Here is a 27,462-nt window from a genome sequence, read left to right on the forward strand (position 1 = left end):
TGCAGGTGGCCCGCTGGGCACGTGGGGTTTTGCTCCCAGAGGGGCCTGTCCGTTCCTCTGGCTCAGTGGGCGTGGCTCTGCACGGCCCGGGCACCGGGAGGACCCTGAGTCCCTCGGCTTGCCCCGCTGAGCCACCCGGCCCGCCTGGGTCAGCCGGCCAGGCCGCCCAGAATGTGCTCGGATCGATGATGACTCCCTCAACAGCATTCCTTGGAAAAGCTGAACAAAATGAGTGAGAACTCCCTCCCGTCGTTCTCATCGAAACTGAGGTCCAGCACGTTGCCCGCCCCAGGGAAGGTAAGCGTCAGGGACAGCAGGCTTCCCATTGGTCACACCCCTGCAAGCAGCGGCACCCGCGGCCTGCGCCTGGGAGAGGCTCGCGGGGTGTCTCCGGGTCAGGGAGCCGTTTCCCCACCTTCGCGGGCTTTCCACGGCTCGCAGGCAAGGAGCCTGAGGGCAATGAGCGGCATCTGAGGTCGAGTGGGGCAGCTGGTGCCCAAGGCCTAGGACTTCAAAGGCGTGTCTGTGGCACGGGCCCTGGGAGCCGGGGGCAGGGACCTGGCTGGCAGGGCCCGCGGGCAGTGGCTGGCGACTGGGGTCGAGTGGGGCGGCTGGTCCCCCCCAAGGCCTAGGACTTCACCGGCGTGTCTTGTGGCACCGGCCCTTGGGAGTCGAGGGCTGGGGCCTGCGAGGGCCCGGAGGGCTGTGCGGGCCTAAGCGCGCGGCGGTGTGTGTTGAGGGGCCGGGCGAGGCAAGCCTGGCGGGCCGTGGGGGGCGCGGGAGCCCCAGCCCGAGGCGGCGGCCATCCCTGGACACGAGCCCTTTCTCTCACTGACGTACGTGGAGCGGCCCCTGGCTCGGGCTTCTGGGCCAGGGCAAGAGGCCGGGCTGCGGCACCGGCCAGGTTGGAACCATCGGCCCTGCCCGGCGGCCACGCAAGGCGGCAAGTGGCGCCGGCGCTTCGGGCCCAGGGTGAAGTCGGCATGCCGTGCCGGCCGAAGGCCTGAACGGGAACGGCACGGTCCAGAGGGGACCGCGCCCTGGGGGAGTGCCCGGGCCTGCTCAGCCCTGGTGTCTCGTGGCGTCCCCGCGTCCGTCGTGGGTTACGCGGAGTCCTGCGGCCTCCTCCCGTGGATGGCAAAGTCAGTGGCTCCCAGGGCCGGCTTCAGGGTGCAGCGGTGTGGCACGGCGGTCCCCCTCCTCAGGGCCCTCCTGGCCGCTGGTCTCCGGAGGAAGGGCGCCAGGGGTGGTGGCCTTTCAACAGGGGCCCTCAACAGGGCCCCGGCCAAAGAGGCTGCCCCCCAGCCCCCGCCCGGGCCTGCCACGGAGGCGTTGTCTCCTCGGGCACGGAGCTGGTGGGGCCAAAGTAGACACCCCGGGAGGGACTGCCCCTTGCAGTCGGGCACGGTGTGCCTCCCGTCCTCTCGGGTGGGCCGCAGGTTCCTCTGCGGTGACCTGGCAGGCAGGCGCGGGCCTGCGATCCCTGAGGCCAGGCGCGGTGCCTCGGCCCCGCGGGCCGCTTGGCAGAGGTCCGTCTCCCGTGGCGAGGGCGACGTGATCTCCTCTCGCTGTGGCCCTGGCCTGCGGGGCTGCAGCCCTCGTGTTCCCTGTGAGGGCCACGCGCGTGTTCCTGGGCCGTGGGCAGGGGCCACGTCGCCTGCCGCGGGCCGCATCCTTGCAAAGGTCAAAGCCTGTCTGCGGCTGCCCTCCCTGCAGCTTCCGGCCGTCGGCGGCCCGGTCCATCTGGCAGAGCTGGCGGGAGGGAATTTCCATGCAGGTGGGAACACACTCCCACGGAGCGGGCAGCCCAGGGAATGCTCGTTCCCTTGCGGGCCGGGGCCCTGGCGCCCCGTGGCCGTGGCCTCGCCGACTCCCTGGTAGGGAACGCGCACGCGGCTCGGTGGGCTTTGGCGCCGGCGTCAGTTGGGGGCCGGGCCCGGGCAGCCTAGCCGCCCCGGCCATTCTGGCGGAGTGGAGAGGTGGGGGCACCGTTTGTCCCGTGGCCGCCTGGGAGGGCGCTGCCTCGTCCTCTGCCCCGTAGCCTGCGGGCCAGGGCGGCCAGACTCCCTGGGGGCAGGTTTTGGGTTTTCCTGGGACCCCTGAGGTTCCATCCAGTGCTGGCTTCCACGGTGCACGTGGAAAGGGTGGGCAGCGGCGGGAACGGATGCGTGTGGAGGTCGGTGGGCACCGCGTGGCCAGAGAGTGTTTGGCAGGGCCAGGGCCTGGCCCGCGTCCGCGGCCCAGAGGCGTCCAGCGCGGCTCCCTGGTGTGCAAGGCCACCGGGCCTGTGCCAGTCGCCTGACGCGACGCCGGGGCCAGGACCTGCGCCCCAGGCACGCGTGCTCTTGCAGGGACCCAGGCCGCCCGGCTCAGCAGCCCCCTACAGCCCCTAGCCCAGCCTCCCAGCACACAGGAGCCTCCGTGCGCACGAAGAGGCACGCGCTCCCGCTCCCACAGTGCCCTGCGCCCGTGGCTTGTTGCCCGTCCGCAGGCAGCCCCAGGGGGCCGAGGGACAGGACAGGCAGACGGACGCAAGGCGTGGTCGCGGATTCGTTCTGCCCGGCGTGGCGAGCGGAGCCCCCGGGTACCTTGGTGACGCCCGCGGGCGATTGCTCCCCCTTTCTCAGGTGCAGTGGCCACGCCAGGCTCGCGGTCGGCCGAGACACGAAGGCCTCCCCGGCCCCCGAGTGCCTGTGGTTTGCGGTACGGCCGGAAGAAGCGTGGCCCGGAACGGGCACCTTGCTGACGGGAGCGTCCAGACGGTAAGCCTTCCCTGGGTGTCAGCTCGTGCCCCTGGCTTTAGGCTTTCCCGGGGCTGCCCGAGAGGCCGCTAGTGCAGGTGGCCCGCTGGGCACGTGGGGTTTTGCTCCCAGAGGGGCCTGTCCGTTCCTCTGGCTCAGTGGGCGTGGCTCTGCACGGCCCGGGCACCGGGAGGACCCTGAGTCCCTCGGCTTGCCCCGCTGAGCCACCCGGCCCGCCTGGGTCAGCCGGCCAGGCCGCCCAGAATGTGCTCGGATCGATGATGACTCCCTCAACAGCATTCCTTGGAAAAGCTGAACAAAATGAGTGAGAACTCCCTCCCGTCGTTCTCATCGAAACTGAGGTCCAGCACGTTGCCCGCCCCAGGGAAGGTAAGCGTCAGGGACAGCAGGCTTCCCATTGGTCACACCCCTGCAAGCAGCGGCACCCGCGGCCTGCGCCTGGGAGAGGCTCGCGGGGTGTCTCCGGGTCAGGGAGCCGTTTCCCCACCTTCGCGGGCTTTCCACGGCTCGCAGGCAAGGAGCCTGAGGGCAATGAGCGGCATCTGAGGTCGAGTGGGGCAGCTGGTGCCCAAGGCCTAGGACTTCAAAGGCGTGTCTGTGGCACGGGCCCTGGGAGCCGGGGGCAGGGACCTGGCTGGCAGGGCCCGCGGGCAGTGGCTGGCGACTGGGGTCGAGTGGGGCGGCTGGTCCCCCCCAAGGCCTAGGACTTCACCGGCGTGTCTTGTGGCACCGGCCCTTGGGAGTCGAGGGCTGGGGCCTGCGAGGGCCCGGAGGGCTGTGCGGGCCTAAGCGCGCGGCGGTGTGTGTTGAGGGGCCGGGCGAGGCAAGCCTGGCGGGCCGTGGGGGGCGCGGGAGCCCCAGCCCGAGGCGGCGGCCATCCCTGGACACGAGCCCTTTCTCTCACTGACGTACGTGGAGCGGCCCCTGGCTCGGGCTTCTGGGCCAGGGCAAGAGGCCGGGCTGCGGCACCGGCCAGGTTGGAACCATCGGCCCTGCCCGGCGGCCACGCAAGGCGGCAAGTGGCGCCGGCGCTTCGGGCCCAGGGTGAAGTCGGCATGCCGTGCCGGCCGAAGGCCTGAACGGGAACGGCACGGTCCAGAGGGGACCGCGCCCTGGGGGAGTGCCCGGGCCTGCTCAGCCCTGGTGTCTCGTGGCGTCCCCGCGTCCGTCGTGGGTTACGCGGAGTCCTGCGGCCTCCTCCCGTGGATGGCAAAGTCAGTGGCTCCCAGGGCCGGCTTCAGGGTGCAGCGGTGTGGCACGGCGGTCCCCCTCCTCAGGGCCCTCCTGGCCGCTGGTCTCCGGAGGAAGGGCGCCAGGGGTGGTGGCCTTTCAACAGGGGCCCTCAACAGGGCCCCGGCCAAAGAGGCTGCCCCCCAGCCCCCGCCCGGGCCTGCCACGGAGGCGTTGTCTCCTCGGGCACGGAGCTGGTGGGGCCAAAGTAGACACCCCGGGAGGGACTGCCCCTTGCAGTCGGGCACGGTGTGCCTCCCGTCCTCTCGGGTGGGCCGCAGGTTCCTCTGCGGTGACCTGGCAGGCAGGCGCGGGCCTGCGATCCCTGAGGCCAGGCGCGGTGCCTCGGCCCCGCGGGCCGCTTGGCAGAGGTCCGTCTCCCGTGGCGAGGGCGACGTGATCTCCTCTCGCTGTGGCCCTGGCCTGCGGGGCTGCAGCCCTCGTGTTCCCTGTGAGGGCCACGCGCGTGTTCCTGGGCCGTGGGCAGGGGCCACGTCGCCTGCCGCGGGCCGCATCCTTGCAAAGGTCAAAGCCTGTCTGCGGCTGCCCTCCCTGCAGCTTCCGGCCGTCGGCGGCCCGGTCCATCTGGCAGAGCTGGCGGGAGGGAATTTCCATGCAGGTGGGAACACACTCCCACGGAGCGGGCAGCCCAGGGAATGCTCGTTCCCTTGCGGGCCGGGGCCCTGGCGCCCCGTGGCCGTGGCCTCGCCGACTCCCTGGTAGGGAACGCGCACGCGGCTCGGTGGGCTTTGGCGCCGGCGTCAGTTGGGGGCCGGGCCCGGGCAGCCTAGCCGCCCCGGCCATTCTGGCGGAGTGGAGAGGTGGGGGCACCGTTTGTCCCGTGGCCGCCTGGGAGGGCGCTGCCTCGTCCTCTGCCCCGTAGCCTGCGGGCCAGGGCGGCCAGACTCCCTGGGGGCAGGTTTTGGGTTTTCCTGGGACCCCTGAGGTTCCATCCAGTGCTGGCTTCCACGGTGCACGTGGAAAGGGTGGGCAGCGGCGGGAACGGATGCGTGTGGAGGTCGGTGGGCACCGCGTGGCCAGAGAGTGTTTGGCAGGGCCAGGGCCTGGCCCGCGTCCGCGGCCCAGAGGCGTCCAGCGCGGCTCCCTGGTGTGCAAGGCCACCGGGCCTGTGCCAGTCGCCTGACGCGACGCCGGGGCCAGGACCTGCGCCCCAGGCACGCGTGCTCTTGCAGGGACCCAGGCCGCCCGGCTCAGCAGCCCCCTACAGCCCCTAGCCTAGCCTCCCAGCACACAGGAGCCTCCGTGCGCACGAAGAGGCACGCGCTCCCGCTCCCACAGTGCCCTGCGCCCGTGGCTTGTTGCCCGTCCGCAGGCAGCCCCAGGGGGCCGAGGGACAGGACAGGCAGACGGACGCAAGGCGTGGTCGCGGATTCGTTCTGCCCGGCGTGGCGAGCGGAGCCCCCGGGTACCTTGGTGACGCCCGCGGGCGATTGCTCCCCCTTTCTCAGGTGCAGTGGCCACGCCAGGCTCGCGGTCGGCCGAGACACGAAGGCCTCCCCGGCCCCCGAGTGCCTGTGGTTTGCGGTACGGCCGGAAGAAGCGTGGCCCGGAACGGGCACCTTGCTGACGGGAGCGTCCAGACGGTAAGCCTTCCCTGGGTGTCAGCTCGTGCCCCTGGCTTTAGGCTTTCCCGGGGCTGCCCGAGAGGCCGCTAGTGCAGGTGGCCCGCTGGGCACGTGGGGTTTTGCTCCCAGAGGGGCCTGTCCGTTCCTCTGGCTCAGTGGGCGTGGCTCTGCACGGCCCGGGCACCGGGAGGACCCTGAGTCCCTCGGCTTGCCCCGCTGAGCCACCCGGCCCGCCTGGGTCAGCCGGCCAGGCCGCCCAGAATGTGCTCGGATCGATGATGACTCCCTCAACAGCATTCCTTGGAAAAGCTGAACAAAATGAGTGAGAACTCCCTCCCGTCGTTCTCATCGAAACTGAGGTCCAGCACGTTGCCCGCCCCAGGGAAGGTAAGCGTCAGGGACAGCAGGCTTCCCATTGGTCACACCCCTGCAAGCAGCGGCACCCGCGGCCTGCGCCTGGGAGAGGCTCGCGGGGTGTCTCCGGGTCAGGGAGCCGTTTCCCCACCTTCGCGGGCTTTCCACGGCTCGCAGGCAAGGAGCCTGAGGGCAATGAGCGGCATCTGAGGTCGAGTGGGGCAGCTGGTGCCCAAGGCCTAGGACTTCAAAGGCGTGTCTGTGGCACGGGCCCTGGGAGCCGGGGGCAGGGACCTGGCTGGCAGGGCCCGCGGGCAGTGGCTGGCGACTGGGGTCGAGTGGGGCGGCTGGTCCCCCCCAAGGCCTAGGACTTCACCGGCGTGTCTTGTGGCACCGGCCCTTGGGAGTCGAGGGCTGGGGCCTGCGAGGGCCCGGAGGGCTGTGCGGGCCTAAGCGCGCGGCGGTGTGTGTTGAGGGGCCGGGCGAGGCAAGCCTGGCGGGCCGTGGGGGGCGCGGGAGCCCCAGCCCGAGGCGGCGGCCATCCCTGGACACGAGCCCTTTCTCTCACTGACGTACGTGGAGCGGCCCCTGGCTCGGGCTTCTGGGCCAGGGCAAGAGGCCGGGCTGCGGCACCGGCCAGGTTGGAACCATCGGCCCTGCCCGGCGGCCACGCAAGGCGGCAAGTGGCGCCGGCGCTTCGGGCCCAGGGTGAAGTCGGCATGCCGTGCCGGCCGAAGGCCTGAACGGGAACGGCACGGTCCAGAGGGGACCGCGCCCTGGGGGAGTGCCCGGGCCTGCTCAGCCCTGGTGTCTCGTGGCGTCCCCGCGTCCGTCGTGGGTTACGCGGAGTCCTGCGGCCTCCTCCCGTGGATGGCAAAGTCAGTGGCTCCCAGGGCCGGCTTCAGGGTGCAGCGGTGTGGCACGGCGGTCCCCCTCCTCAGGGCCCTCCTGGCCGCTGGTCTCCGGAGGAAGGGCGCCAGGGGTGGTGGCCTTTCAACAGGGGCCCTCAACAGGGCCCCGGCCAAAGAGGCTGCCCCCCAGCCCCCGCCCGGGCCTGCCACGGAGGCGTTGTCTCCTCGGGCACGGAGCTGGTGGGGCCAAAGTAGACACCCCGGGAGGGACTGCCCCTTGCAGTCGGGCACGGTGTGCCTCCCGTCCTCTCGGGTGGGCCGCAGGTTCCTCTGCGGTGACCTGGCAGGCAGGCGCGGGCCTGCGATCCCTGAGGCCAGGCGCGGTGCCTCGGCCCCGCGGGCCGCTTGGCAGAGGTCCGTCTCCCGTGGCGAGGGCGACGTGATCTCCTCTCGCTGTGGCCCTGGCCTGCGGGGCTGCAGCCCTCGTGTTCCCTGTGAGGGCCACGCGCGTGTTCCTGGGCCGTGGGCAGGGGCCACGTCGCCTGCCGCGGGCCGCATCCTTGCAAAGGTCAAAGCCTGTCTGCGGCTGCCCTCCCTGCAGCTTCCGGCCGTCGGCGGCCCGGTCCATCTGGCAGAGCTGGCGGGAGGGAATTTCCATGCAGGTGGGAACACACTCCCACGGAGCGGGCAGCCCAGGGAATGCTCGTTCCCTTGCGGGCCGGGGCCCTGGCGCCCCGTGGCCGTGGCCTCGCCGACTCCCTGGTAGGGAACGCGCACGCGGCTCGGTGGGCTTTGGCGCCGGCGTCAGTTGGGGGCCGGGCCCGGGCAGCCTAGCCGCCCCGGCCATTCTGGCGGAGTGGAGAGGTGGGGGCACCGTTTGTCCCGTGGCCGCCTGGGAGGGCGCTGCCTCGTCCTCTGCCCCGTAGCCTGCGGGCCAGGGCGGCCAGACTCCCTGGGGGCAGGTTTTGGGTTTTCCTGGGACCCCTGAGGTTCCATCCAGTGCTGGCTTCCACGGTGCACGTGGAAAGGGTGGGCAGCGGCGGGAACGGATGCGTGTGGAGGTCGGTGGGCACCGCGTGGCCAGAGAGTGTTTGGCAGGGCCAGGGCCTGGCCCGCGTCCGCGGCCCAGAGGCGTCCAGCGCGGCTCCCTGGTGTGCAAGGCCACCGGGCCTGTGCCAGTCGCCTGACGCGACGCCGGGGCCAGGACCTGCGCCCCAGGCACGCGTGCTCTTGCAGGGACCCAGGCCGCCCGGCTCAGCAGCCCCCTACAGCCCCTAGCCTAGCCTCCCAGCACACAGGAGCCTCCGTGCGCACGAAGAGGCACGCGCTCCCGCTCCCACAGTGCCCTGCGCCCGTGGCTTGTTGCCCGTCCGCAGGCAGCCCCAGGGGGCCGAGGGACAGGACAGGCAGACGGACGCAAGGCGTGGTCGCGGATTCGTTCTGCCCGGCGTGGCGAGCGGAGCCCCCGGGTACCTTGGTGACGCCCGCGGGCGATTGCTCCCCCTTTCTCAGGTGCAGTGGCCACGCCAGGCTCGCGGTCGGCCGAGACACGAAGGCCTCCCTGGCCCCCGAGTGCCTGTGGTTTGCGGTACGGCCGGAAGAAGCGTGGCCCGGAACGGGCACCTTGCTGACGGGAGCGTCCAGACGGTAAGCCTTCCCTGGGTGTCAGCTCGTGCCCCTGGCTTTAGGCTTTCCCGGGGCTGCCCGAGAGGCCGCTAGTGCAGGTGGCCCGCTGGGCACGTGGGGTTTTGCTCCCAGAGGGGCCTGTCCGTTCCTCTGGCTCAGTGGGCGTGGCTCTGCACGGCCCGGGCACCGGGAGGACCCTGAGTCCCTCGGCTTGCCCCGCTGAGCCACCCGGCCCGCCTGGGTCAGCCGGCCAGGCCGCCCAGAATGTGCTCGGATCGATGATGACTCCCTCAACAGCATTCCTTGGAAAAGCTGAACAAAATGAGTGAGAACTCCCTCCCGTCGTTCTCATCGAAACTGAGGTCCAGCACGTTGCCCGCCCCAGGGAAGGTAAGCGTCAGGGACAGCAGGCTTCCCATTGGTCACACCCCTGCAAGCAGCGGCACCCGCGGCCTGCGCCTGGGAGAGGCTCGCGGGGTGTCTCCGGGTCAGGGAGCCGTTTCCCCACCTTCGCGGGCTTTCCACGGCTCGCAGGCAAGGAGCCTGAGGGCAATGAGCGGCATCTGAGGTCGAGTGGGGCAGCTGGTGCCCAAGGCCTAGGACTTCAAAGGCGTGTCTGTGGCACGGGCCCTGGGAGCCGGGGGCAGGGACCTGGCTGGCAGGGCCCGCGGGCAGTGGCTGGCGACTGGGGTCGAGTGGGGCGGCTGGTCCCCCCCAAGGCCTAGGACTTCACCGGCGTGTCTTGTGGCACCGGCCCTTGGGAGTCGAGGGCTGGGGCCTGCGAGGGCCCGGAGGGCTGTGCGGGCCTAAGCGCGCGGCGGTGTGTGTTGAGGGGCCGGGCGAGGCAAGCCTGGCGGGCCGTGGGGGGCGCGGGAGCCCCAGCCCGAGGCGGCGGCCATCCCTGGACACGAGCCCTTTCTCTCACTGACGTACGTGGAGCGGCCCCTGGCTCGGGCTTCTGGGCCAGGGCAAGAGGCCGGGCTGCGGCACCGGCCAGGTTGGAACCATCGGCCCTGCCCGGCGGCCACGCAAGGCGGCAAGTGGCGCCGGCGCTTCGGGCCCAGGGTGAAGTCGGCATGCCGTGCCGGCCGAAGGCCTGAACGGGAACGGCACGGTCCAGAGGGGACCGCGCCCTGGGGGAGTGCCCGGGCCTGCTCAGCCCTGGTGTCTCGTGGCGTCCCCGCGTCCGTCGTGGGTTACGCGGAGTCCTGCGGCCTCCTCCCGTGGATGGCAAAGTCAGTGGCTCCCAGGGCCGGCTTCAGGGTGCAGCGGTGTGGCACGGCGGTCCCCCTCCTCAGGGCCCTCCTGGCCGCTGGTCTCCGGAGGAAGGGCGCCAGGGGTGGTGGCCTTTCAACAGGGGCCCTCAACAGGGCCCCGGCCAAAGAGGCTGCCCCCCAGCCCCCGCCCGGGCCTGCCACGGAGGCGTTGTCTCCTCGGGCACGGAGCTGGTGGGGCCAAAGTAGACACCCCGGGAGGGACTGCCCCTTGCAGTCGGGCACGGTGTGCCTCCCGTCCTCTCGGGTGGGCCGCAGGTTCCTCTGCGGTGACCTGGCAGGCAGGCGCGGGCCTGCGATCCCTGAGGCCAGGCGCGGTGCCTCGGCCCCGCGGGCCGCTTGGCAGAGGTCCGTCTCCCGTGGCGAGGGCGACGTGATCTCCTCTCGCTGTGGCCCTGGCCTGCGGGGCTGCAGCCCTCGTGTTCCCTGTGAGGGCCACGCGCGTGTTCCTGGGCCGTGGGCAGGGGCCACGTCGCCTGCCGCGGGCCGCATCCTTGCAAAGGTCAAAGCCTGTCTGCGGCTGCCCTCCCTGCAGCTTCCGGCCGTCGGCGGCCCGGTCCATCTGGCAGAGCTGGCGGGAGGGAATTTCCATGCAGGTGGGAACACACTCCCACGGAGCGGGCAGCCCAGGGAATGCTCGTTCCCTTGCGGGCCGGGGCCCTGGCGCCCCGTGGCCGTGGCCTCGCCGACTCCCTGGTAGGGAACGCGCACGCGGCTCGGTGGGCTTTGGCGCCGGCGTCAGTTGGGGGCCGGGCCCGGGCAGCCTAGCCGCCCCGGCCATTCTGGCGGAGTGGAGAGGTGGGGGCACCGTTTGTCCCGTGGCCGCCTGGGAGGGCGCTGCCTCGTCCTCTGCCCCGTAGCCTGCGGGCCAGGGCGGCCAGACTCCCTGGGGGCAGGTTTTGGGTTTTCCTGGGACCCCTGAGGTTCCATCCAGTGCTGGCTTCCACGGTGCACGTGGAAAGGGTGGGCAGCGGCGGGAACGGATGCGTGTGGAGGTCGGTGGGCACCGCGTGGCCAGAGAGTGTTTGGCAGGGCCAGGGCCTGGCCCGCGTCCGCGGCCCAGAGGCGTCCAGCGCGGCTCCCTGGTGTGCAAGGCCACCGGGCCTGTGCCAGTCGCCTGACGCGACGCCGGGGCCAGGACCTGCGCCCCAGGCACGCGTGCTCTTGCAGGGACCCAGGCCGCCCGGCTCAGCAGCCCCCTACAGCCCCTAGCCTAGCCTCCCAGCACACAGGAGCCTCCGTGCGCACGAAGAGGCACGCGCTCCCGCTCCCACAGTGCCCTGCGCCCGTGGCTTGTTGCCCGTCCGCAGGCAGCCCCAGGGGGCCGAGGGACAGGACAGGCAGACGGACGCAAGGCGTGGTCGCGGATTCGTTCTGCCCGGCGTGGCGAGCGGAGCCCCCGGGTACCTTGGTGACGCCCGCGGGCGATTGCTCCCCCTTTCTCAGGTGCAGTGGCCACGCCAGGCTCGCGGTCGGCCGAGACACGAAGGCCTCCCCGGCCCCCGAGTGCCTGTGGTTTGCGGTACGGCCGGAAGAAGCGTGGCCCGGAACGGGCACCTTGCTGACGGGAGCGTCCAGACGGTAAGCCTTCCCTGGGTGTCAGCTCGTGCCCCTGGCTTTAGGCTTTCCCGGGGCTGCCCGAGAGGCCGCTAGTGCAGGTGGCCCGCTGGGCACGTGGGGTTTTGCTCCCAGAGGGGCCTGTCCGTTCCTCTGGCTCAGTGGGCGTGGCTCTGCACGGCCCGGGCACCGGGAGGACCCTGAGTCCCTCGGCTTGCCCCGCTGAGCCACCCGGCCCGCCTGGGTCAGCCGGCCAGGCCGCCCAGAATGTGCTCGGATCGATGATGACTCCCTCAACAGCATTCCTTGGAAAAGCTGAACAAAATGAGTGAGAACTCCCTCCCGTCGTTCTCATCGAAACTGAGGTCCAGCACGTTGCCCGCCCCAGGGAAGGTAAGCGTCAGGGACAGCAGGCTTCCCATTGGTCACACCCCTGCAAGCAGCGGCACCCGCGGCCTGCGCCTGGGAGAGGCTCGCGGGGTGTCTCCGGGTCAGGGAGCCGTTTCCCCACCTTCGCGGGCTTTCCACGGCTCGCAGGCAAGGAGCCTGAGGGCAATGAGCGGCATCTGAGGTCGAGTGGGGCAGCTGGTGCCCAAGGCCTAGGACTTCAAAGGCGTGTCTGTGGCACGGGCCCTGGGAGCCGGGGGCAGGGACCTGGCTGGCAGGGCCCGCGGGCAGTGGCTGGCGACTGGGGTCGAGTGGGGCGGCTGGTCCCCCCCAAGGCCTAGGACTTCACCGGCGTGTCTTGTGGCACCGGCCCTTGGGAGTCGAGGGCTGGGGCCTGCGAGGGCCCGGAGGGCTGTGCGGGCCTAAGCGCGCGGCGGTGTGTGTTGAGGGGCCGGGCGAGGCAAGCCTGGCGGGCCGTGGGGGGCGCGGGAGCCCCAGCCCGAGGCGGCGGCCATCCCTGGACACGAGCCCTTTCTCTCACTGACGTACGTGGAGCGGCCCCTGGCTCGGGCTTCTGGGCCAGGGCAAGAGGCCGGGCTGCGGCACCGGCCAGGTTGGAACCATCGGCCCTGCCCGGCGGCCACGCAAGGCGGCAAGTGGCGCCGGCGCTTCGGGCCCAGGGTGAAGTCGGCATGCCGTGCCGGCCGAAGGCCTGAACGGGAACGGCACGGTCCAGAGGGGACCGCGCCCTGGGGGAGTGCCCGGGCCTGCTCAGCCCTGGTGTCTCGTGGCGTCCCCGCGTCCGTCGTGGGTTACGCGGAGTCCTGCGGCCTCCTCCCGTGGATGGCAAAGTCAGTGGCTCCCAGGGCCGGCTTCAGGGTGCAGCGGTGTGGCACGGCGGTCCCCCTCCTCAGGGCCCTCCTGGCCGCTGGTCTCCGGAGGAAGGGCGCCAGGGGTGGTGGCCTTTCAACAGGGGCCCTCAACAGGGCCCCGGCCAAAGAGGCTGCCCCCCAGCCCCCGCCCGGGCCTGCCACGGAGGCGTTGTCTCCTCGGGCACGGAGCTGGTGGGGCCAAAGTAGACACCCCGGGAGGGACTGCCCCTTGCAGTCGGGCACGGTGTGCCTCCCGTCCTCTCGGGTGGGCCGCAGGTTCCTCTGCGGTGACCTGGCAGGCAGGCGCGGGCCTGCGATCCCTGAGGCCAGGCGCGGTGCCTCGGCCCCGCGGGCCGCTTGGCAGAGGTCCGTCTCCCGTGGCGAGGGCGACGTGATCTCCTCTCGCTGTGGCCCTGGCCTGCGGGGCTGCAGCCCTCGTGTTCCCTGTGAGGGCCACGCGCGTGTTCCTGGGCCGTGGGCAGGGGCCACGTCGCCTGCCGCGGGCCGCATCCTTGCAAAGGTCAAAGCCTGTCTGCGGCTGCCCTCCCTGCAGCTTCCGGCCGTCGGCGGCCCGGTCCATCTGGCAGAGCTGGCGGGAGGGAATTTCCATGCAGGTGGGAACACACTCCCACGGAGCGGGCAGCCCAGGGAATGCTCGTTCCCTTGCGGGCCGGGGCCCTGGCGCCCCGTGGCCGTGGCCTCGCCGACTCCCTGGTAGGGAACGCGCACGCGGCTCGGTGGGCTTTGGCGCCGGCGTCAGTTGGGGGCCGGGCCCGGGCAGCCTAGCCGCCCCGGCCATTCTGGCGGAGTGGAGAGGTGGGGGCACCGTTTGTCCCGTGGCCGCCTGGGAGGGCGCTGCCTCGTCCTCTGCCCCGTAGCCTGCGGGCCAGGGCGGCCAGACTCCCTGGGGGCAGGTTTTGGGTTTTCCTGGGACCCCTGAGGTTCCATCCAGTGCTGGCTTCCACGGTGCACGTGGAAAGGGTGGGCAGCGGCGGGAACGGATGCGTGTGGAGGTCGGTGGGCACCGCGTGGCCAGAGAGTGTTTGGCAGGGCCAGGGCCTGGCCCGCGTCCGCGGCCCAGAGGCGTCCAGCGCGGCTCCCTGGTGTGCAAGGCCACCGGGCCTGTGCCAGTCGCCTGACGCGACGCCGGGGCCAGGACCTGCGCCCCAGGCACGCGTGCTCTTGCAGGGACCCAGGCCGCCCGGCTCAGCAGCCCCCTACAGCCCCTAGCCTAGCCTCCCAGCACACAGGAGCCTCCGTGCGCACGAAGAGGCACGCGCTCCCGCTCCCACAGTGCCCTGCGCCCGTGGCTTGTTGCCCGTCCGCAGGCAGCCCCAGGGGGCCGAGGGACAGGACAGGCAGACGGACGCAAGGCGTGGTCGCGGATTCGTTCTGCCCGGCGTGGCGAGCGGAGCCCCCGGGTACCTTGGTGACGCCCGCGGGCGATTGCTCCCCCTTTCTCAGGTGCAGTGGCCACGCCAGGCTCGCGGTCGGCCGAGACACGAAGGCCTCCCTGGCCCCCGAGTGCCTGTGGTTTGCGGTACGGCCGGAAGAAGCGTGGCCCGGAACGGGCACCTTGCTGACGGGAGCGTCCAGACGGTAAGCCTTCCCTGGGTGTCAGCTCGTGCCCCTGGCTTTAGGCTTTCCCGGGGCTGCCCGAGAGGCCGCTAGTGCAGGTGGCCCGCTGGGCACGTGGGGTTTTGCTCCCAGAGGGGCCTGTCCGTTCCTCTGGCTCAGTGGGCGTGGCTCTGCACGGCCCGGGCACCGGGAGGACCCTGAGTCCCTCGGCTTGCCCCGCTGAGCCACCCGGCCCGCCTGGGTCAGCCGGCCAGGCCGCCCAGAATGTGCTCGGATCGATGATGACTCCCTCAACAGCATTCCTTGGAAAAGCTGAACAAAATGAGTGAGAACTCCCTCCCGTCGTTCTCATCGAAACTGAGGTCCAGCACGTTGCCCGCCCCAGGGAAGGTAAGCGTCAGGGACAGCAGGCTTCCCATTGGTCACACCCCTGCAAGCAGCGGCACCCGCGGCCTGCGCCTGGGAGAGGCTCGCGGGGTGTCTCCGGGTCAGGGAGCCGTTTCCCCACCTTCGCGGGCTTTCCACGGCTCGCAGGCAAGGAGCCTGAGGGCAATGAGCGGCATCTGAGGTCGAGTGGGGCAGCTGGTGCCCAAGGCCTAGGACTTCAAAGGCGTGTCTGTGGCACGGGCCCTGGGAGCCGGGGGCAGGGACCTGGCTGGCAGGGCCCGCGGGCAGTGGCTGGCGACTGGGGTCGAGTGGGGCGGCTGGTCCCCCCCAAGGCCTAGGACTTCACCGGCGTGTCTTGTGGCACCGGCCCTTGGGAGTCGAGGGCTGGGGCCTGCGAGGGCCCGGAGGGCTGTGCGGGCCTAAGCGCGCGGCGGTGTGTGTTGAGGGGCCGGGCGAGGCAAGCCTGGCGGGCCGTGGGGGGCGCGGGAGCCCCAGCCCGAGGCGGCGGCCATCCCTGGACACGAGCCCTTTCTCTCACTGACGTACGTGGAGCGGCCCCTGGCTCGGGCTTCTGGGCCAGGGCAAGAGGCCGGGCTGCGGCACCGGCCAGGTTGGAACCATCGGCCCTGCCCGGCGGCCACGCAAGGCGGCAAGTGGCGCCGGCGCTTCGGGCCCAGGGTGAAGTCGGCATGCCGTGCCGGCCGAAGGCCTGAACGGGAACGGCACGGTCCAGAGGGGACCGCGCCCTGGGGGAGTGCCCGGGCCTGCTCAGCCCTGGTGTCTCGTGGCGTCCCCGCGTCCGTCGTGGGTTACGCGGAGTCCTGCGGCCTCCTCCCGTGGATGGCAAAGTCAGTGGCTCCCAGGGCCGGCTTCAGGGTGCAGCGGTGTGGCACGGCGGTCCCCCTCCTCAGGGCCCTCCTGGCCGCTGGTCTCCGGAGGAAGGGCGCCAGGGGTGGTGGCCTTTCAACAGGGGCCCTCAACAGGGCCCCGGCCAAAGAGGCTGCCCCCCAGCCCCCGCCCGGGCCTGCCACGGAGGCGTTGTCTCCTCGGGCACGGAGCTGGTGGGGCCAAAGTAGACACCCCGGGAGGGACTGCCCCTTGCAGTCGGGCACGGTGTGCCTCCCGTCCTCTCGGGTGGGCCGCAGGTTCCTCTGCGGTGACCTGGCAGGCAGGCGCGGGCCTGCGATCCCTGAGGCCAGGCGCGGTGCCTCGGCCCCGCGGGCCGCTTGGCAGAGGTCCGTCTCCCGTGGCGAGGGCGACGTGATCTCCTCTCGCTGTGGCCCTGGCCTGCGGGGCTGCAGCCCTCGTGTTCCCTGTGAGGGCCACGCGCGTGTTCCTGGGCCGTGGGCAGGGGCCACGTCGCCTGCCGCGGGCCGCATCCTTGCAAAGGTCAAAGCCTGTCTGCGGCTGCCCTCCCTGCAGCTTCCGGCCGTCGGCGGCCCGGTCCATCTGGCAGAGCTGGCGGGAGGGAATTTCCATGCAGGTGGGAACACACTCCCACGGAGCGGGCAGCCCAGGGAATGCTCGTTCCCTTGCGGGCCGGGGCCCTGGCGCCCCGTGGCCGTGGCCTCGCCGACTCCCTGGTAGGGAACGCGCACGCGGCTCGGTGGGCTTTGGCGCCGGCGTCAGTTGGGGGCCGGGCCCGGGCAGCCTAGCCGCCCCGGCCATTCTGGCGGAGTGGAGAGGTGGGGGCACCGTTTGTCCCGTGGCCGCCTGGGAGGGCGCTGCCTCGTCCTCTGCCCCGTAGCCTGCGGGCCAGGGCGGCCAGACTCCCTGGGGGCAGGTTTTGGGTTTTCCTGGGACCCCTGAGGTTCCATCCAGTGCTGGCTTCCACGGTGCACGTGGAAAGGGTGGGCAGCGGCGGGAACGGATGCGTGTGGAGGTCGGTGGGCACCGCGTGGCCAGAGAGTGTTTGGCAGGGCCAGGGCCTGGCCCGCGTCCGCGGCCCAGAGGCGTCCAGCGCGGCTCCCTGGTGTGCAAGGCCACCGGGCCTGTGCCAGTCGCCTGACGCGACGCCGGGGCCAGGACCTGCGCCCCAGGCACGCGTGCTCTTGCAGGGACCCAGGCCGCCCGGCTCAGCAGCCCCCTACAGCCCCTAGCCCAGCCTCCCAGCACACACGAGCCTCCGTGCGCACGAAGAGGCACGCGCTCCCGCTCCCACAGTGCCCTGCGCCCGTGGCTTGTTGCCCGTCCGCAGGCAGCCCCAGGGGGCCGAGGGACAGGACAGGCAGACGGACGCAAGGCGTGGTCGCGGATTCGTTCTGCCCGGCGTGGCGAGCGGAGCCCCCGGGTACCTTGGTGACGCCCGCGGGCGATTGCTCCCCCTTTCTCAGGTGCAGTGGCCACGCCAGGCTCGCGGTCGGCCGAGACACGAAGGCCTCCCCGGCCCCCGAGTGCCTGTGGTTTGCGGTACGGCCGGAAGAAGCGTGGCCCGGAACGGGCACCTTGCTGACGGGAGCGTCCAGACGGTAAGCCTTCCCTGGGTGTCAGCTCGTGCCCCTGGCTTTAGGCTTTCCCGGGGCTGCCCGAGAGGCCGCTAGTGCAGGTGGCCCGCTGGGCACGTGGGGTTTTGCTCCCAGAGGGGCCTGTCCGTTCCTCTGGCTCAGTGGGCGTGGCTCTGCACGGCCCGGGCACCGGGAGGACCCTGAGTCCCTCGGCTTGCCCCGCTGAGCCACCCGGCCCGCCTGGGTCAGCCGGCCAGGCCGCCCAGAATGTGCTCGGATCGATGATGACTCCCTCAACAGCATTCCTTGGAAAAGCTGAACAAAATGAGTGAGAACTCCCTCCCGTCGTTCTCATCGAAACTGAGGTCCAGCACGTTGCCCGCCCCAGGGAAGGTAAGCGTCAGGGACAGCAGGCTTCCCATTGGTCACACCCCTGCAAGCAGCGGCACCCGCGGCCTGCGCCTGGGAGAGGCTCGCGGGGTGTCTCCGGGTCAGGGAGCCGTTTCCCCACCTTCGCGGGCTTTCCACGGCTCGCAGGCAAGGAGCCTGAGGGCAATGAGCGGCATCTGAGGTCGAGTGGGGCAGCTGGTGCCCAAGGCCTAGGACTTCAAAGGCGTGTCTGTGGCACGGGCCCTGGGAGCCGGGGGCAGGGACCTGGCTGGCAGGGCCCGCGGGCAGTGGCTGGCGACTGGGGTCGAGTGGGGCGGCTGGTCCCCCCCAAGGCCTAGGACTTCACCGGCGTGTCTTGTGGCACCGGCCCTTGGGAGTCGAGGGCTGGGGCCTGCGAGGGCCCGGAGGGCTGTGCGGGCCTAAGCGCGCGGCGGTGTGTGTTGAGGGGCCGGGCGAGGCAAGCCTGGCGGGCCGTGGGGGGCGCGGGAGCCCCAGCCCGAGGCGGCGGCCATCCCTGGACACGAGCCCTTTCTCTCACTGACGTACGTGGAGCGGCCCCTGGCTCGGGCTTCTGGGCCAGGGCAAGAGGCCGGGCTGCGGCACCGGCCAGGTTGGAACCATCGGCCCTGCCCGGCGGCCACGCAAGGCGGCAAGTGGCGCCGGCGCTTCGGGCCCAGGGTGAAGTCGGCATGCCGTGCCGGCCGAAGGCCTGAACGGGAACGGCACGGTCCAGAGGGGACCGCGCCCTGGGGGAGTGCCCGGGCCTGCTCAGCCCTGGTGTCTCGTGGCGTCCCCGCGTCCGTCGTGGGTTACGCGGAGTCCTGCGGCCTCCTCCCGTGGATGGCAAAGTCAGTGGCTCCCAGGGCCGGCTTCAGGGTGCAGCGGTGTGGCACGGCGGTCCCCCTCCTCAGGGCCCTCCTGGCCGCTGGTCTCCGGAGGAAGGGCGCCAGGGGTGGTGGCCTTTCAACAGGGGCCCTCAACAGGGCCCCGGCCAAAGAGGCTGCCCCCCAGCCCCCGCCCGGGCCTGCCACGGAGGCGTTGTCTCCTCGGGCACGGAGCTGGTGGGGCCAAAGTAGACACCCCGGGAGGGACTGCCCCTTGCAGTCGGGCACGGTGTGCCTCCCGTCCTCTCGGGTGGGCCGCAGGTTCCTCTGCGGTGACCTGGCAGGCAGGCGCGGGCCTGCGATCCCTGAGGCCAGGCGCGGTGCCTCGGCCCCGCGGGCCGCTTGGCAGAGGTCCGTCTCCCGTGGCGAGGGCGACGTGATCTCCTCTCGCTGTGGCCCTGGCCTGCGGGGCTGCAGCCCTCGTGTTCCCTGTGAGGGCCACGCGCGTGTTCCTGGGCCGTGGGCAGGGGCCACGTCGCCTGCCGCGGGCCGCATCCTTGCAAAGGTCAAAGCCTGTCTGCGGCTGCCCTCCCTGCAGCTTCCGGCCGTCGGCGGCCCGGTCCATCTGGCAGAGCTGGCGGGAGGGAATTTCCATGCAGGTGGGAACACACTCCCACGGAGCGGGCAGCCCAGGGAATGCTCGTTCCCTTGCGGGCCGGGGCCCTGGCGCCCCGTGGCCGTGGCCTCGCCGACTCCCTGGTAGGGAACGCGCACGCGGCTCGGTGGGCTTTGGCGCCGGCGTCAGTTGGGGGCCGGGCCCGGGCAGCCTAGCCGCCCCGGCCATTCTGGCGGAGTGGAGAGGTGGGGGCACCGTTTGTCCCGTGGCCGCCTGGGAGGGCGCTGCCTCGTCCTCTGCCCCGTAGCCTGCGGGCCAGGGCGGCCAGACTCCCTGGGGGCAGGTTTTGGGTTTTCCTGGGACCCCTGAGGTTCCATCCAGTGCTGGCTTCCACGGTGCACGTGGAAAGGGTGGGCAGCGGCGGGAACGGATGCGTGTGGAGGTCGGTGGGCACCGCGTGGCCAGAGAGTGTTTGGCAGGGCCAGGGCCTGGCCCGCGTCCGCGGCCCAGAGGCGTCCAGCGCGGCTCCCTGGTGTGCAAGGCCACCGGGCCTGTGCCAGTCGCCTGACGCGACGCCGGGGCCAGGACCTGCGCCCCAGGCACGCGTGCTCTTGCAGGGACCCAGGCCGCCCGGCTCAGCAGCCCCCTACAGCCCCTAGCCCAGCCTCCCAGCACACAGGAGCCTCCGTGCGCACGAAGAGGCACGCGCTCCCGCTCCCACAGTGCCCTGCGCCCGTGGCTTGTTGCCCGTCCGCAGGCAGCCCCAGGGGGCCGAGGGACAGGACAGGCAGACGGACGCAAGGCGTGGTCGCGGATTCGTTCTGCCCGGCGTGGCGAGCGGAGCCCCCGGGTACCTTGGTGACGCCCGCGGGCGATTGCTCCCCCTTTCTCAGGTGCAGTGGCCACGCCAGGCTCGCGGTCGGCCGAGACACGAAGGCCTCCCCGGCCCCCGAGTGCCTGTGGTTTGCCGTACGGCCGGAAGAAGCGTGGCCCGGAACGGGCACCTTGCTGACGGGAGCGTCCAGACGGTAAGCCTTCCCTGGGTGTCAGCTCGTGCCCCTGGCTTTAGGCTTTCCCGGGGCTGCCCGAGAGGCCGCTAGTGCAGGTGGCCCGCTGGGCACGTGGGGTTTTGCTCCCAGAGGGGCCTGTCCGTTCCTCTGGCTCAGTGGGCGTGGCTCTGCACGGCCCGGGCACCGGGAGGACCCTGAGTCCCTCGGCTTGCCCCGCTGAGCCACCCGGCCCGCCTGGGTCAGCCGGCCAGGCCGCCCAGAATGTGCTCGGATCGATGATGACTCCCTCAACAGCATTCCTTGGAAAAGCTGAACAAAATGAGTGAGAACTCCCTCCCGTCGTTCTCATCGAAACTGAGGTCCAGCACGTTGCCCGCCCCAGGGAAGGTAAGCGTCAGGGACAGCAGGCTTCCCATTGGTCACACCCCTGCAAGCAGCGGCACCCGCGGCCTGCGCCTGGGAGAGGCTCGCGGGGTGTCTCCGGGTCAGGGAGCCGTTTCCCCACCTTCGCGGGCTTTCCACGGCTCGCAGGCAAGGAGCCTGAGGGCAATGAGCGGCATCTGAGGTCGAGTGGGGCAGCTGGTGCCCAAGGCCTAGGACTTCAAAGGCGTGTCTGTGGCACGGGCCCTGGGAGCCGGGGGCAGGGACCTGGCTGGCAGGGCCCGCGGGCAGTGGCTGGCGACTGGGGTCGAGTGGGGCGGCTGGTCCCCCCCAAGGCCTAGGACTTCACCGGCGTGTCTTGTGGCACCGGCCCTTGGGAGTCGAGGGCTGGGGCCTGCGAGGGCCCGGAGGGCTGTGCGGGCCTAAGCGCGCGGCGGTGTGTGTTGAGGGGCCGGGCGAGGCAAGCCTGGCGGGCCGTGGGGGGCGCGGGAGCCCCAGCCCGAGGCGGCGGCCATCCCTGGACACGAGCCCTTTCTCTCACTGACGTACGTGGAGCGGCCCCTGGCTCGGGCTTCTGGGCCAGGGCAAGAGGCCGGGCTGCGGCACCGGCCAGGTTGGAACCATCGGCCCTGCCCGGCGGCCACGCAAGGCGGCAAGTGGCGCCGGCGCTTCGGGCCCAGGGTGAAGTCGGCATGCCGTGCCGGCCGAAGGCCTGAACGGGAACGGCACGGTCCAGAGGGGACCGCGCCCTGGGGGAGTGCCCGGGCCTGCTCAGCCCTGGTGTCTCGTGGCGTCCCCGCGTCCGTCGTGGGTTACGCGGAGTCCTGCGGCCTCCTCCCGTGGATGGCAAAGTCAGTGGCTCCCAGGGCCGGCTTCAGGGTGCAGCGGTGTGGCACGGCGGTCCCCCTCCTCAGGGCCCTCCTGGCCGCTGGTCTCCGGAGGAAGGGCGCCAGGGGTGGTGGCCTTTCAACAGGGGCCCTCAACAGGGCCCCGGCCAAAGAGGCTGCCCCCCAGCCCCCGCCCGGGCCTGCCACGGAGGCGTTGTCTCCTCGGGCACGGAGCTGGTGGGGCCAAAGTAGACACCCCGGGAGGGACTGCCCCTTGCAGTCGGGCACGGTGTGCCTCCCGTCCTCTCGGGTGGGCCGCAGGTTCCTCTGCGGTGACCTGGCAGGCAGGCGCGGGCCTGCGATCCCTGAGGCCAGGCGCGGTGCCTCGGCCCCGCGGGCCGCTTGGCAGAGGTCCGTCTCCCGTGGCGAGGGCGACGTGATCTCCTCTCGCTGTGGCCCTGGCCTGCGGGGCTGCAGCCCTCGTGTTCCCTGTGAGGGCCACGCGCGTGTTCCTGGGCCGTGGGCAGGGGCCACGTCGCCTGCCGCGGGCCGCATCCTTGCAAAGGTCAAAGCCTGTCTGCGGCTGCCCTCCCTGCAGCTTCCGGCCGTCGGCGGCCCGGTCCATCTGGCAGAGCTGGCGGGAGGGAATTTCCATGCAGGTGGGAACACACTCCCACGGAGCGGGCAGCCCAGGGAATGCTCGTTCCCTTGCGGGCCGGGGCCCTGGCGCCCCGTGGCCGTGGCCTCGCCGACTCCCTGGTAGGGAACGCGCACGCGGCTCGGTGGGCTTTGGCGCCGGCGTCAGTTGGGGGCCGGGCCCGGGCAGCCTAGCCGCCCCGGCCATTCTGGCGGAGTGGAGAGGTGGGGGCACCGTTTGTCCCGTGGCCGCCTGGGAGGGCGCTGCCTCGTCCTCTGCCCCGTAGCCTGCGGGCCAGGGCGGCCAGACTCCCTGGGGGCAGGTTTTGGGTTTTCCTGGGACCCCTGAGGTTCCATCCAGTGCTGGCTTCCACGGTGCACGTGGAAAGGGTGGGCAGCGGCGGGAACGGATGCGTGTGGAGGTCGGTGGGCACCGCGTGGCCAGAGAGTGTTTGGCAGGGCCAGGGCCTGGCCCGCGTCCGCGGCCCAGAGGCGTCCAGCGCGGCTCCCTGGTGTGCAAGGCCACCGGGCCTGTGCCAGTCGCCTGACGCGACGCCGGGGCCAGGACCTGCGCCCCAGGCACGCGTGCTCTTGCAGGGACCCAGGCCGCCCGGCTCAGCAGCCCCCTACAGCCCCTAGCCCAGCCTCCCAGCACACACGAGCCTCCGTGCGCACGAAGAGGCACGCGCTCCCGCTCCCACAGTGCCCTGCGCCCGTGGCTTGTTGCCCGTCCGCAGGCAGCCCCAGGGGGCCGAGGGACAGGACAGGCAGACGGACGCAAGGCGTGGTCGCGGATTCGTTCTGCCCGGCGTGGCGAGCGGAGCCCCCGGGTACCTTGGTGACGCCCGCGGGCGATTGCTCCCCCTTTCTCAGGTGCAGTGGCCACGCCAGGCTCGCGGTCGGCCGAGACACGAAGGCCTCCCCGGCCCCCGAGTGCCTGTGGTTTGCCGTACGGCCGGAAGAAGCGTGGCCCGGAACGGGCACCTTGCTGACGGGAGCGTCCAGACGGTAAGCCTTCCCTGGGTGTCAGCTCGTGCCCCTGGCTTTAGGCTTTCCCGGGGCTGCCCGAGAGGCCGCTAGTGCAGGTGGCCCGCTGGGCACGTGGGGTTTTGCTCCCAGAGGGGCCTGTCCGTTCCTCTGGCTCAGTGGGCGTGGCTCTGCACGGCCCGGGCACCGGGAGGACCCTGAGTCCCTCGGCTTGCCCCGCTGAGCCACCCGGCCCGCCTGGGTCAGCCGGCCAGGCCGCCCAGAATGTGCTCGGATCGATGATGACTCCCTCAACAGCATTCCTTGGAAAAGCTGAACAAAATGAGTGAGAACTCCCTCCCGTCGTTCTCATCGAAACTGAGGTCCAGCACGTTGCCCGCCCCAGGGAAGGTAAGCGTCAGGGACAGCAGGCTTCCCATTGGTCACACCCCTGCAAGCAGCGGCACCCGCGGCCTGCGCCTGGGAGAGGCTCGCGGGGTGTCTCCGGGTCAGGGAGCCGTTTCCCCACCTTCGCGGGCTTTCCACGGCTCGCAGGCAAGGAGCCTGAGGGCAATGAGCGGCATCTGAGGTCGAGTGGGGCAGCTGGTGCCCAAGGCCTAGGACTTCAAAGGCGTGTCTGTGGCACGGGCCCTGGGAGCCGGGGGCAGGGACCTGGCTGGCAGGGCCCGCGGGCAGTGGCTGGCGACTGGGGTCGAGTGGGGCGGCTGGTCCCCCCCAAGGCCTAGGACTTCACCGGCGTGTCTTGTGGCACCGGCCCTTGGGAGTCGAGGGCTGGGGCCTGCGAGGGCCCGGAGGGCTGTGCGGGCCTAAGCGCGCGGCGGTGTGTGTTGAGGGGCCGGGCGAGGCAAGCCTGGCGGGCCGTGGGGGGCGCGGGAGCCCCAGCCCGAGGCGGCGGCCATCCCTGGACACGAGCCTTTTCTCTCACTGACGTACGTGGAGCGGCCCCTGGCTCGGGCTTCTGGGCCAGGGCAAGAGGCCGGGCTGCGGCACCGGCCAGGTTGGAACCATCGGCCCTGCCCGGCGGCCACGCAAGGCGGCAAGTGGCGCCGGCGCTTCGGGCCCAGGGTGAAGTCGGCATGCCGTGCCGGCCGAAGGCCTGAACGGGAACGGCACGGTCCAGAGGGGACCGCGCCCTGGGGGAGTGCCCGGGCCTGCTCAGCCCTGGTGTCTCGTGGCGTCCCCGCGTCCGTCGTGGGTTACGCGGAGTCCTGCGGCCTCCTCCCGTGGATGGCAAAGTCAGTGGCTCCCAGGGCCGGCTTCAGGGTGCAGCGGTGTGGCACGGCGGTCCCCCTCCTCAGGGCCCTCCTGGCCGCTGGTCTCCGGAGGAAGGGCGCCAGGGGTGGTGGCCTTTCAACAGGGGCCCTCAACAGGGCCCCGGCCAAAGAGGCTGCCCCCCAGCCCCCGCCCGGGCCTGCCACGGAGGCGTTGTCTCCTCGGGCACGGAGCTGGTGGGGCCAAAGTAGACACCCCGGGAGGGACTGCCCCTTGCAGTCGGGCACGGTGTGCCTCCCGTCCTCTCGGGTGGGCCGCAGGTTCCTCTGCGGTGACCTGGCAGGCAGGCGCGGGCCTGCGATCCCTGAGGCCAGGCGCGGTGCCTCGGCCCCGCGGGCCGCTTGGCAGAGGTCCGTCTCCCGTGGCGAGGGCGACGTGATCTCCTCTCGCTGTGGCCCTGGCCTGCGGGGCTGCAGCCCTCGTGTTCCCTGTGAGGGCCACGCGCGTGTTCCTGGGCCGTGGGCAGGGGCCACGTCGCCTGCCGCGGGCCGCATCCTTGCAAAGGTCAAAGCCTGTCTGCGGCTGCCCTCCCTGCAGCTTCCGGCCGTCGGCGGCCCGGTCCATCTGGCAGAGCTGGCGGGAGGGAATTTCCATGCAGGTGGGAACACACTCCCACGGAGCGGGCAGCCCAGGGAATGCTCGTTCCCTTGCGGGCCGGGGCCCTGGCGCCCCGTGGCCGTGGCCTCGCCGACTCCCTGGTAGGGAACGCGCACGCGGCTCGGTGGGCTTTGGCGCCGGCGTCAGTTGGGGGCCGGGCCCGGGCAGCCTAGCCGCCCCGGCCATTCTGGCGGAGTGGAGAGGTGGGGGCACCGTTTGTCCCGTGGCCGCCTGGGAGGGCGCTGCCTCGTCCTCTGCCCCGTAGCCTGCGGGCCAGGGCGGCCAGACTCCCTGGGGGCAGGTTTTGGGTTTTCCTGGGACCCCTGAGGTTCCATCCAGTGCTGGCTTCCACGGTGCACGTGGAAAGGGTGGGCAGCGGCGGGAACGGATGCGTGTGGAGGTCGGTGGGCACCGCGTGGCCAGAGAGTGTTTGGCAGGGCCAGGGCCTGGCCCGCGTCCGCGGCCCAGAGGCGTCCAGCGCGGCTCCCTGGTGTGCAAGGCCACCGGGCCTGTGCCAGTCGCCTGACGCGACGCCGGGGCCAGGACCTGCGCCCCAGGCACGCGTGCTCTTGCAGGGACCCAGGCCGCCCGGCTCAGCAGCCCCCTACAGCCCCTAGCCCAGCCTCCCAGCACACAGGAGCCTCCGTGCGCACGAAGAGGCACGCGCTCCCGCTCCCACAGTGCCCTGCGCCCGTGGCTTGTTGCCCGTCCGCAGGCAGCCCCAGGGGGCCGAGGGACAGGACAGGCAGACGGACGCAAGGCGTGGTCGCGGATTCGTTCTGCCCGGCGTGGCGAGCGGAGCCCCCGGGTACCTTGGTGACGCCCGCGGGCGATTGCTCCCCCTTTCTCAGGTGCAGTGGCCACGCCAGGCTCGCGGTCGGCCGAGACACGAAGGCCTCCCCGGCCCCCGAGTGCCTGTGGTTTGCCGTACGGCCGGAAGAAGCGTGGCCCGGAACGGGCACCTTGCTGACGGGAGCGTCCAGACGGTAAGCCTTCCCTGGGTGTCAGCTCGTGCCCCTGGCTTTAGGCTTTCCCGGGGCTGCCCGAGAGGCCGCTAGTGCAGGTGGCCCGCTGGGCACGTGGGGTTTTGCTCCCAGAGGGGCCTGTCCGTTCCTCTGGCTCAGTGGGCGTGGCTCTGCACGGCCCGGGCACCGGGAGGACCCTGAGTCCCTCGGCTTGCCCCGCTGAGCCACCCGGCCCGCCTGGGTCAGCCGGCCAGGCCGCCCAGAATGTGCTCGGATCGATGATGACTCCCTCAACAGCATTCCTTGGAAAAGCTGAACAAAATGAGTGAGAACTCCCTCCCGTCGTTCTCATCGAAACTGAGGTCCAGCACGTTGCCCGCCCCAGGGAAGGTAAGCGTCAGGGACAGCAGGCTTCCCATTGGTCACACCCCTGCAAGCAGCGGCACCCGCGGCCTGCGCCTGGGAGAGGCTCGCGGGGTGTCTCCGGGTCAGGGAGCCGTTTCCCCACCTTCGCGGGCTTTCCACGGCTCGCAGGCAAGGAGCCTGAGGGCAATGAGCGGCATCTGAGGTCGAGTGGGGCAGCTGGTGCCCAAGGCCTAGGACTTCAAAGGCGTGTCTGTGGCACGGGCCCTGGGAGCCGGGGGCAGGGACCTGGCTGGCAGGGCCCGCGGGCAGTGGCTGGCGACTGGGGTCGAGTGGGGCGGCTGGTCCCCCCCAAGGCCTAGGACTTCACCGGCGTGTCTTGTGGCACCGGCCCTTGGGAGTCGAGGGCTGGGGCCTGCGAGGGCCCGGAGGGCTGTGCGGGCCTAAGCGCGCGGCGGTGTGTGTTGAGGGGCCGGGCGAGGCAAGCCTGGCGGGCCGTGGGGGGCGCGGGAGCCCCAGCCCGAGGCGGCGGCCATCCCTGGACACGAGCCCTTTCTCTCACTGACGTACGTGGAGCGGCCCCTGGCTCGGGCTTCTGGGCCAGGGCAAGAGGCCGGGCTGCGGCACCGGCCAGGTTGGAACCATCGGCCCTGCCCGGCGGCCACGCAAGGCGGCAAGTGGCGCCGGCGCTTCGGGCCCAGGGTGAAGTCGGCATGCCGTGCCGGCCGAAGGCCTGAACGGGAACGGCACGGTCCAGAGGGGACCGCGCCCTGGGGGAGTGCCCGGGCCTGCTCAGCCCTGGTGTCTCGTGGCGTCCCCGCGTCCGTCGTGGGTTACGCGGAGTCCTGCGGCCTCCTCCCGTGGATGGCAAAGTCAGTGGCTCCCAGGGCCGGCTTCAGGGTGCAGCGGTGTGGCACGGCGGTCCCCCTCCTCAGGGCCCTCCTGGCCGCTGGTCTCCGGAGGAAGGGCGCCAGGGGTGGTGGCCTTTCAACAGGGGCCCTCAACAGGGCCCCGGCCAAAGAGGCTGCCCCCCAGCCCCCGCCCGGGCCTGCCACGGAGGCGTTGTCTCCTCGGGCACGGAGCTGGTGGGGCCAAAGTAGACACCCCGGGAGGGACTGCCCCTTGCAGTCGGGCACGGTGTGCCTCCCGTCCTCTCGGGTGGGCCGCAGGTTCCTCTGCGGTGACCTGGCAGGCAGGCGCGGGCCTGCGATCCCTGAGGCCAGGCGCGGTGCCTCGGCCCCGCGGGCCGCTTGGCAGAGGTCCGTCTCCCGTGGCGAGGGCGACGTGATCTCCTCTCGCTGTGGCCCTGGCCTGCGGGGCTGCAGCCCTCGTGTTCCCTGTGAGGGCCACGCGCGTGTTCCTGGGCCGTGGGCAGGGGCCACGTCGCCTGCCGCGGGCCGCATCCTTGCAAAGGTCAAAGCCTGTCTGCGGCTGCCCTCCCTGCAGCTTCCGGCCGTCGGCGGCCCGGTCCATCTGGCAGAGCTGGCGGGAGGGAATTTCCATGCAGGTGGGAACACACTCCCACGGAGCGGGCAGCCCAGGGAATGCTCGTTCCCTTGCGGGCCGGGGCCCTGGCGCCCCGTGGCCGTGGCCTCGCCGACTCCCTGGTAGGGAACGCGCACGCGGCTCGGTGGGCTTTGGCGCCGGCGTCAGTTGGGGGCCGGGCCCGGGCAGCCTAGCCGCCCC

At 71.9% G+C, this 27,462-nt stretch overlaps 10 non-coding genes across 10 annotated transcripts; all 10 read left to right on the forward strand.

Annotated features, from left to right (window-relative positions):
* Positions 1-179: 179 nt before the first annotated feature.
* Positions 180-273, forward strand: LOC144616772 (small nucleolar RNA SNORD116). Its single transcript, XR_013556522.1, has one exon. It is a non-coding gene; the product is annotated as a small nucleolar RNA SNORD116 (small nucleolar RNA).
* A 2,740-nt stretch (positions 274-3,013) lies between these two features.
* LOC144616771 (small nucleolar RNA SNORD116) lies at positions 3,014-3,107 on the forward strand. The gene has a single exon (XR_013556521.1). It is a non-coding gene; the product is annotated as a small nucleolar RNA SNORD116 (small nucleolar RNA).
* Positions 3,108-5,847: 2,740 nt separating this feature from the next.
* Positions 5,848-5,941, forward strand: LOC144616770 (small nucleolar RNA SNORD116). The gene has a single exon (XR_013556520.1). It is a non-coding gene; the product is annotated as a small nucleolar RNA SNORD116 (small nucleolar RNA).
* A 2,740-nt stretch (positions 5,942-8,681) lies between these two features.
* Positions 8,682-8,775, forward strand: LOC144616769 (small nucleolar RNA SNORD116). Its single transcript, XR_013556519.1, has one exon. It is a non-coding gene; the product is annotated as a small nucleolar RNA SNORD116 (small nucleolar RNA).
* A 2,740-nt stretch (positions 8,776-11,515) lies between these two features.
* LOC144616768 (small nucleolar RNA SNORD116) lies at positions 11,516-11,609 on the forward strand. The gene has a single exon (XR_013556518.1). It is a non-coding gene; the product is annotated as a small nucleolar RNA SNORD116 (small nucleolar RNA).
* Positions 11,610-14,349: 2,740 nt separating this feature from the next.
* On the forward strand, positions 14,350-14,443 carry LOC144616767 (small nucleolar RNA SNORD116). Its single transcript, XR_013556517.1, has one exon. It is a non-coding gene; the product is annotated as a small nucleolar RNA SNORD116 (small nucleolar RNA).
* A 2,740-nt stretch (positions 14,444-17,183) lies between these two features.
* Positions 17,184-17,277, forward strand: LOC144616766 (small nucleolar RNA SNORD116). Its single transcript, XR_013556516.1, has one exon. It is a non-coding gene; the product is annotated as a small nucleolar RNA SNORD116 (small nucleolar RNA).
* A 2,740-nt stretch (positions 17,278-20,017) lies between these two features.
* Positions 20,018-20,111, forward strand: LOC144616760 (small nucleolar RNA SNORD116). Its single transcript, XR_013556510.1, has one exon. It is a non-coding gene; the product is annotated as a small nucleolar RNA SNORD116 (small nucleolar RNA).
* Positions 20,112-22,851: 2,740 nt separating this feature from the next.
* On the forward strand, positions 22,852-22,945 carry LOC144616759 (small nucleolar RNA SNORD116). Its single transcript, XR_013556509.1, has one exon. It is a non-coding gene; the product is annotated as a small nucleolar RNA SNORD116 (small nucleolar RNA).
* Positions 22,946-25,685: 2,740 nt separating this feature from the next.
* Positions 25,686-25,779, forward strand: LOC144616758 (small nucleolar RNA SNORD116). The gene has a single exon (XR_013556508.1). It is a non-coding gene; the product is annotated as a small nucleolar RNA SNORD116 (small nucleolar RNA).
* The last annotated feature ends 1,683 nt before the right edge of the window (positions 25,780-27,462 follow it).

This window comes from Panthera onca, chromosome B3 (genome assembly GCF_046562875.1).
Source record: "Panthera onca isolate mPanOnc1 chromosome B3, mPanOnc1 haplotype 2, whole genome shotgun sequence".
NCBI lineage: Eukaryota > Metazoa > Chordata > Mammalia > Carnivora > Felidae > Panthera > Panthera onca.